This window comes from Neofelis nebulosa, chromosome 13, assembly GCF_028018385.1.
Source record: "Neofelis nebulosa isolate mNeoNeb1 chromosome 13, mNeoNeb1.pri, whole genome shotgun sequence".
Lineage (NCBI taxonomy): Eukaryota > Metazoa > Chordata > Mammalia > Carnivora > Felidae > Neofelis > Neofelis nebulosa.
Window position 1 is genome coordinate 36,134,282 of NC_080794.1, and position 8,468 is coordinate 36,142,749.

General features: G+C 55.6%; 1 protein-coding gene across 2 annotated transcripts in view; it reads left to right on the forward strand.

Annotated features, from left to right (window-relative positions):
- ADAMTS14 (ADAM metallopeptidase with thrombospondin type 1 motif 14) overlaps window positions 1-1,774 on the forward strand; it is an 81,537-nt gene extending 79,763 nt beyond the window's left edge. For both annotated transcript variants that reach the window (XM_058696595.1, XM_058696596.1), the window contains exon 22: window positions 1-1,774. This exon is cut by the window's left edge and continues 946 nt beyond it. The gene's annotated coding sequence lies outside the window, so the exon portion shown is untranslated.
- Window positions 1,775-8,468: the final 6,694 nt, after the last annotated feature.

The window sequence follows — 8,468 nt, forward strand, 5'->3', positions numbered from 1 at the left end:
GGGTGAGTGTGGTCATGACGCTCTGGCTGCAGGGCCGGGGTGGGTGGGAGGCAAGTTCGTCTCAGGCCCAGCTCTTCATAGCAAGAGTGCCACACAGCTCCTCCAGCCAAGGCCAAGGCCAAGGCCAGAACCCACCTCGCCCTTGCTGGCCGGAAGGCAGTGTTGGTGACCACCTCTGCCCCATGCACATGGCACCTCCTGTTACCTCCGGTGCATCCCAACCTCACCCGGTCCAGCCCAGAGAAGGGGGCCCCGGACAGTCTGGAATGCGTGTTCTCGTCATCCGGGGCGTTCGCAACTGGTGCTAGACCCCTGGCTGCACCAGGAATGTCAACTTCGGTCGTCACTTTGCAGCATGAAAGGAGCCCGGCCCGGAAGGTGACTCTCTGGGACACAGGGATGTGAGTTCTCAGGTTGTGCCCCATCCATCATCGTTCTCTGCCAAAGACCACACCTGCTGGAGTCAGGGGTCTTCTCCCACCTGGCCGGGGCTGGGCCAGAAGTTTGTGGTGCTAGGGTAACGGGGTGCAGTCAGGTCCCAAGGCTGAGGACCACAGTCCACCCAGGCCCAAGCCCCAGGGCAGGATGTGAGCCTTTGCCCCATGCCTGGTGGGCGGGAGGGAGGTGACATGACCCACAGCGCTGTGGGGCCTCAGCTACCCTCCGTGTTACCTCCAAAGGCAGGTAACTTCCCTAGACCCCCTGGCTCCCAGGAAGCCCCTTGGGGTGCCAAGATTTCTCCCAAGGGTCCTCATTCCCAGTCACACAGAGGGTGTCCCGGACTCCTCAGCAGGTGACAGAGGTGCTTGCCTGCCTTCCTTCCTGGGGGCAGGGGGGCTGTTCTGAGCCAGGCTAGAGGCCTAGGAGCAGTGGGTCCCCACCCCCACAACCCCTGGAGAACAGAGGCCCGGAGGGGGCTCCCCAGCCGTCCTCTCCACCCGCTGCCACCCCCTCCCTGGGCCGCTGGGGCACACACTGAAATCATTCCTGTGAGACCCAGCCTGCCGGCGTTAGGGGTGTAACTTCCCGTGCCTCTGAGATCCGGATCTTTACACGTTTATGTATTTATTAACATTGTCCTTGGTGTTTCGTTTTGGACCCCCAAATGGCGTGTTGTGTTTTTCTCGTTGTCTCTGTTTTAGAGGAAAAGGACGGTGAAGCCTCCCTCTCATGTACTCTGCTGGGCAAGGTGCCTGGGGGTAGGGGATGGATGGGGGAGCAAAGCCGAAGAGGCTCGACCCTCAGCCTCCCTGCCTCGGCCTCACTCGCTCTTGGGCTCCTCGGAGCACCAGCTCAGGGAAGAAAGGCCAGAACAGCACCGTGGGCCAGGGGGGTGCCGCCCTCGAGTAGCTCTGTGGCCTTGGGCAGGTCACCATCCGCGTGGAAGTGCCTGGGAGGTAGTTTTGGGGTGTGCATAGGGACAGCAAGGGGTGGCTTCCCTAGAGGGGGGGGCGAGCACTCTTTCCCTGGAAAAGTCCAGGCGGAATGAGAGTGCCGGATAGGCGGGGGAAGGGACGTGACGCCGGGTGAGCAGGGAGGGCTGGCACATAGCAGGAATAACTTAAAACCACCCATCCGTTGGGGGCGCCTGGGTGGCTCAGTTGGTTAGGCCTCCGACTCTTGATGTCGGCTCAGGTTATGATCTCGCGGCTCGTGAGTTCAAGCCCTGATTTGGGCTCCGTGCTGACAGTGTGGGATTCTCCCCTTCCCTCTCTCTCTCTCTCTCTGCCCCTCCCCTGCTCGTGTGTGTGCGTGTGCGCGCGCGCTCTCTCTCTCTCTCTCAAAATAAACATTAAAAAATCATTTAAAAAACCAGCCATCCGTGCTTCACACCTTGCTCGTGTCAGACATCACTAATCCACCATCGCACGCTTTTAAAGGAGTGTACCCCAGGCCCTTCCCTGCCAGCCGTGGGGCTCAGGACGAGGCACAGAGGTCCGCTCCGAACCTCACATGCCTGTGTGTGGACCATCTAGCCTCAAGGCCAAACTCCGTTTATATCCCTCCGCCGACAGCCTCCCCCTGGGAACCACCCATTCTGGACAACTACCACAGTGACGTCCCTGCCAACCTGGGAGATGCTGGCACGGGCCCTCAGATCGCATTCGTGACCTCAGGCAGGGAATTCTGCAGGCCAGGGTACAGATGGCTTGCAAAGAGCAGGGTCCTGGGGCCCCGGGGTGGGCGGCACGTGCCTTTTGTACGGTTGCCAGAGTGGGGTCCTCTAAGAGCCCCAGCACCCCTGGCTCTGACGGAGGACCGCGCACACTTCGTGGGGCAGGGATACTACCTGGGCATGTGTGCTGATGTGCCCCTATCTTGTGCCACGGGGGACATTGCCAGTCTGTCGCTGCGCTGAGCCCGGCTACCGCCGGAGCCCTTCGTGTAGGCGCCGTCGCTGGGTCTGGGAGCAGCGCTGTGGGGCTGGAGAGGTAATTTAAAATGTCCCACCATTGGGAACCTGTGATCAGTCCTCCCAGGCCGAAGGGCGGTATCTCAAAGCGGGCCTGCAGTGCTCGAGGGAGAGGGACCCAGAAACCAGCCCCGAGGACCCTCCACCCACCATTACGTCCCCACAGAGTCTAGCATGGGGTCGACACCGCTCTGGGGAGCCTTTGGGCCCTGAGATTCTGAGGGGCACAGCCCCCTCTGCCCCTCTGGAAAACGGCAGTGAAAGCGTTTGCCGTGCCTACCTCTGGAAACAACATGATCAGAAAATGCAAGAGACAACGATGTGGGTGCCTCCCGGGGGCGACATTGCCCCTGGGGTATTCCTGGAGCGGGGGCCTAGGGGGCCCGCTCAGCTAGCGCGACCAGATGAGCTGTTGGGTCTGCCACCGCAGTGGGCCACAGTCAGAGTTTGGGTTCCTGAAAAAGCCCCAGACCTCCACCTGAGCAGTCCTACCCCTGCTCCAGTCCCCCTGTGACCCTTTCACCCTGCAGGGACTGCTGACCAGGGCCTTGGGAAGCCCAAGCCACAGCCCTGACTAAACGTTACCCACATCCTGCTTAGGAGGTAGAAAACTGCAGAAAACTGTAAGAAAAAAGCCTAGTAGTTGGGGCGCCTGGGTGGCGCAGTCGGTTAAGCGTCCGACTTCAGCCAGGTCACGATCTCGCGGTCCGTGAGTTCGAGCCCCGCGTCGGGCTCTGGGCTGATGGCTCGGAGCCTGGAGCCTGCTTCCGATTCTGTGTCTCCCTCTCTCTCTGCTCCCCCCCCCCCCCATTCATGCTCTGTCTCTCTCTGTCCCAAAAAATAAATAAAAAACGTTGAAAAAAAAAAAAGAAAAAAGCCTAGTAGTCTACAAAGTGGGACTGTTTGGTTTTTTTTTTTTTTTTTTTTAGCTTATCAGAGGGGTGAGGTGGTCAGGCAAGCAGGTAAACTCAATTGCAAAGAGTGACAAGCCCGTGTCAGGAGAGAGGGTCCATAGGCTATTTTCGCTTACGCAGATCACGGGACGAAGTGGTCCACATGTAAGCAGGTGAGAAAATACCAAGTTTGAAAAAACTTTAAAGGTTAGCATGACGGTTTGGAATCATGACGCACCCCAGGCACAAGGCGGGGTGGGGTGGGGTGGGGGGCTGTATTTACTCATCAGCTCTTGTCCACAGGCCTCTGCTGGATGCGGGAAAGATCTAGAGGAGGACAGTAAGCCCGTGAGATCACCCCTCGGGGCTCTAGCCAAGTTGCAGAGTGCAAATTAAGAAAGCAATACACATTTACAGCGCATCGGGGACACAAACTACCTCTCCGCAGAAAACCCTAAGAGTATCTAATGGTAGACTGTTTATGAATCCCAAGACTCAGGGTTAAGATGTCAATTCTCCCCCCAGTGACCTGTAAACGCAAGGGCACTCCAATCAAAAATCCAGCAGACTGTTTTTTGTTTGTTTTAGAATTTGACAAAGTCATTATAAAATCTTTATGGGCATAAAGAGGATTTAGAACAGCCGAAACAATTCTGAAAAGGCACCGAGTGGCAGAATATACACTGATTTCAGGCTTACTGTGAGAACCAGCAGTAATCAAGCCAGTATGACTGGTGTAAGAATCAGCATACGTAACAGTGGGGCACAACGGAGAATCCAGAAATCGACCCACATGGCCGTAGTGCTGAGGTGATTCAGTAGGTGATGCCAGAAAATGGGAGGCTCCGGATGGACAAAAGTAAACCCCCAGCTCTCACGTCATATACAAAGATGGACTCAGTCCAAGCCATCAACTTAAAAGGCAGGAACTGAAATTATAACACTTCTAGAAGAAAACATGAACAAAAAATACCTTTGTGACTTTGGGTCAAAAGATGGCACAGAAAGCACTCGCCACAAAAGAAGGGGTGGACAAGCTAGACGGGGTCAAAAATGGGAACTTTTTTATTTTTATTTTTTTTAAGTTTATTGAGAGCGAGGGCATGAGCAGGAGTGGGGCAGAGAGAGAGAGAGAGAGAGGGAGAGAGAGAATCCCAAGCAGGCTCCGTGCTGTCCGTGCAGAGCCCGACACGGGGCTCAGTCTCACAAACTGTGAGATCATGACCTGAGCAGAAATCAAGAGCCAGACTCGTAGCCGACTGAGCCACCCAGACATCCTAAAACAAAGAAGTATTCCTCAAAAGACGGTGGCAAGAAAGAGAAAACACGAGAGGAAATCTTCTCATATCATCTATCTGGAATTGAACCGTATCCGAAAGACCTCACAGACTCTCAAACCACCCAATAAAATCTGTGCACTTTACTAGAGGAGACGTCCAATGACACGTACACACATGAAGAGAGTGCCCCACATCGTTAGTCTTTAATGAAATGCAAATTAAGAGCCCAGTGAGGGGCACGTGGGTGGTTCAGTCGGAGCAGGCTCCAGACTCTCAGCTGTCAGCACAGAGCCCGACGCGGGGCTTGAACCCACGAACCGTGAGATCATGACCTGAGCCGAAGTCGGACGCTTAACCGACTGAGCCACCCAGGCGCCCCGATGTGGGCAGATTTTGATAAGAAACATACGCTTCTCCTCAACCTAGTGATGCCTCCCCTCTGTATCCACAAGAGGGGAATGAAAACATTTGCCCACGAAACGACCTGGACACGAATGTCCACGGTGACTTTATTTGAAATAGACTCCCACTGGAAACAACCCAAATGTGTATCCGACAGGGGCTGGATAAGTAAATTGTGACGCATCCGTGCGGTAGAATGCCACCGAGCAGTAAAAAAGCACAAACCCCTCGTGTGTACATGCATGCACCATTTTGGCTGGAACTAAAAAGCGTTGTGCTTCTTGAGAGAAGTCAGACTCAAAAGCCTGAACATTGGGTGATTCCATTCATAAGATAGTTTGGAAAAGACAAGACTGTAAGGACAGAAAACATCACTGGTTGCCAGGGCTGGGGGTGGCAGAGAAGGTGGGCTGGGAAGGGGCACAAGGGAACTTTTTGGAGCGATAGGGATACTCTCGATCTTGATGTGTTGGTGGTTGCACACGTTTGTCACACAGTTTAGAATGAATTTTCTTGTGTGCAAAACCCTGCCTCGGTTAAAAAACAATGATTTTTTAGAAACATTAAATTTTTAATTTTAGAGAAGGAGTAAAAGTGGGGAGAAGGGCAGAGGGAGAGGGAGAAGAAAATCTTAAGCAGGCTGCGGGCTCCGCACAGAGCCGGATGCGGGGCTCAATCCCAGGCCCCTGGGATCAGGACCGCGGCCAAAATCAACAGTAGGACTTTCTTTCTTTCTTTTTTTTTTTTTTAATTTTTTTTTTTAACATTTATTTATTTTTGAGACAGAGAGAGACAGAGCATGAACGGGGGAGGGGCAGAGAGAGAGGGAGACACAGAATCGGAAGCAGGCTCCAGGCTCTGAGCCATCAGCCCAGAGCCTGACGCGGGGCTCGAACTCACGGACCGCGAGATCATCACCTGAGCCGAAGTCGGACGCTCAACTGACTGAGCCACCCAGGCGCCCCAACAGTAGGACTTTCAACTGACTGAGCCATCCAGGCATCGCCCCCCCCCTCCCCGCCAAATTTAAATCAAATAACCAAAGTAGTGGAGGATGCTTGGTCCCCCCCCCAGGACCTCTTAGAACACGCTGCGGTGTTTCCCTAGAGGAAAACATCTTTCCTCCCCCAATTAGGGATTTACCTGATCCCCAGCATCACCGTTTACTAACTGGGTAAATACTTGGATCTGGGAAAGTCACTTTACCTCTCTGAGACTTAGATTCTCTCATCTGTAAAATGGGCATAATTCTTACCTATCAGATTGCTGATTGTATGTCAGGTACTGAGTGCTGTGTCTGGCTCCAGAAGCGCTCTAGAAGTAATCATTATTCCTTATAATTACAGCATAGTTGGCTCTGCCCACAGAGGCTGCAGGCTACCAGAAGGGAAGCATGGTTCTTTTGGTATTTGTATTTTTCTCTTCTCGTCCCTTGACCCCCAGAGGCACCAGCTGGGCTTCTGGACTCCCTGCTTCCCTGGCCCTGGCTAGCGCCATGCTGGTTTTCCTCAGGCCACCTTTCTCCAACCTCTGCTTCAGAGCCCTCGGCGTGCTGGTGAGTTGATCTCTGGTTGCCGCAGAAGGCGCGTCTGCCCCCCAGACCGGGCGCCCCTTGCGGGCGGCACTTTCTCTCGATAAATGGAGTACTTGCAGGATACACGGTGACACAGGGAGATGGTGGGTTCTCTGCCTCCCTGCAAGGTCCCCCGGGGCCTCGTCTTCTCACGAGACCCTCCCCGGGCTCTGTCTCCCAGTCCACAGCTCTTTGCATGACTCTGGGAGCTCAGCGGTGAGGTGCACATCCTAGGCCTGCATGCGGTGCTGGCGCACATCCACACGGTCCTGGTGCAGGAGGAGGGGCCGGTGGCCCTGAAGACAGGCCCTGTGCCCCGGACGCGCAGTGGAGCACTGCCAGGGAGGTGTCATGGACCCGGTAGAGACCTCCTGATGAAGGGGAGCAAGGGACAAGGTGGCTCAGCCAGTGGGAGGGCCACACCCCGCCCTGGTCAGTGGGCAGAGAGAAGCGGGGCTACAGGAAGCGGCACCCTGAACCCACCGGCAGAGGCCCAACTTCCCCGGGGCCCTTGCCTCCCTCCCAGTCTTGGTCCCTCTCCTTTCCATAACAATGTCTCCCTGATTTCCTTGTCAGTGTCGCCTCCAGAACTCTCCCTACCACGCCCCCGCCCCCCAGACCTGATTGTCTTGTCAGAAAGGACTCTGCTTTGGCCCGCCTTTCCTTCCTACTTCTGGTCTTTCCTCAGGCTATTGCCAGAAGGAGCCGCCGGTTGCAGTCGTCAGCAGCCCCATCCGTTCAGAGGGGCTGTGCTGTTGGCGGCGAGATCATGGTCTTTGGAGCCACTGTTGGGGCCAAATCCCAGCCCATTAGCTATTTGCTATTAGGCAGATAATCAGGGCCCCACACCCTACCTTGGCCAAGCACTTGCTGAGAGGAAGCTAATAGAAGTCCTGGAACCCCACCACCCGTGTGGGGACAGGTCTGAGGGACACCCATTCATCGGGGGGCTCAGGCCCTCCATCCCAACCTCAGGGACCAGGCTCGGAATCTCTCCCTCCCTCGCCCGGGTTTTCGGTTTCTGTGCCCAAGGGCTCACATCCACCTGAACGGACACATCTAGGCCCAGCTGGCCTGCACACTCCTCACTGCCATGCAGCCCTGACTGCAGTGTGGGGGCCTGTGGGAGCCAGGGGGAGCTCGGGTGGTCTACCCCCCCCCCCCCCCCGCAGGCCTGGGCTCATGCAGTTCCCCTGCCTTTTCTTTACTCTTTTTTCAAGACTGGGACCAGGTGTCACCTCCCTAGGAAGCACGGGTGAGTTAGTGGCACTGTCTGTGTGCATCTGAAGCTGTCTGCATCCCCTGCCTTCACGTCCCTCATGGTCTCATGAGTTTCACCTGACTATCCCCTCCCCTGGGCTGGGGCTCCTTGAGGGCAGGGGCCAATTTTTCATTACGCAGTCATTCAATCGGCAAACGCTTATTATATTATTATTATACTGGGTACACCGGGACCACAGAGAGGTGAACGAGACAGATGTGGTCCGTCCCCACGGGGAGCTTATAATTTGCGGTGGAGGCAGATAACGAACGAGTCAGGGATGAAGTGAGGAAGATCCTTACAGATCACGGAAGGGCTAGGAGGAGCCACACGGGACAACAGGGTAGAGAAGAAAGGGGTCAGCTGTCCTTGGGTAGGATGGTCGGGGGGCCTCTCAGAGGGAGCGGTAACTGTGCTGAGACCCGGGGATGGGAAGGAGCGGCAGGCAAGGGCTGGAAGAGCGTCGTCACCGCTGGGAACAGCATGAATGGGTCCATGGCTCCCTGGCCTGTCAGAAAACCCACGTATTGTCTGAGTGAGGACCAAGGGAGGGCCTCACAAAGAATGAGATGGCAGCAACAGCGGGGCCTGTGGCCAGGGCAGGGCGTTGCTCAAGAGAATGATGGAACACGGTTTTGAAGTCTTC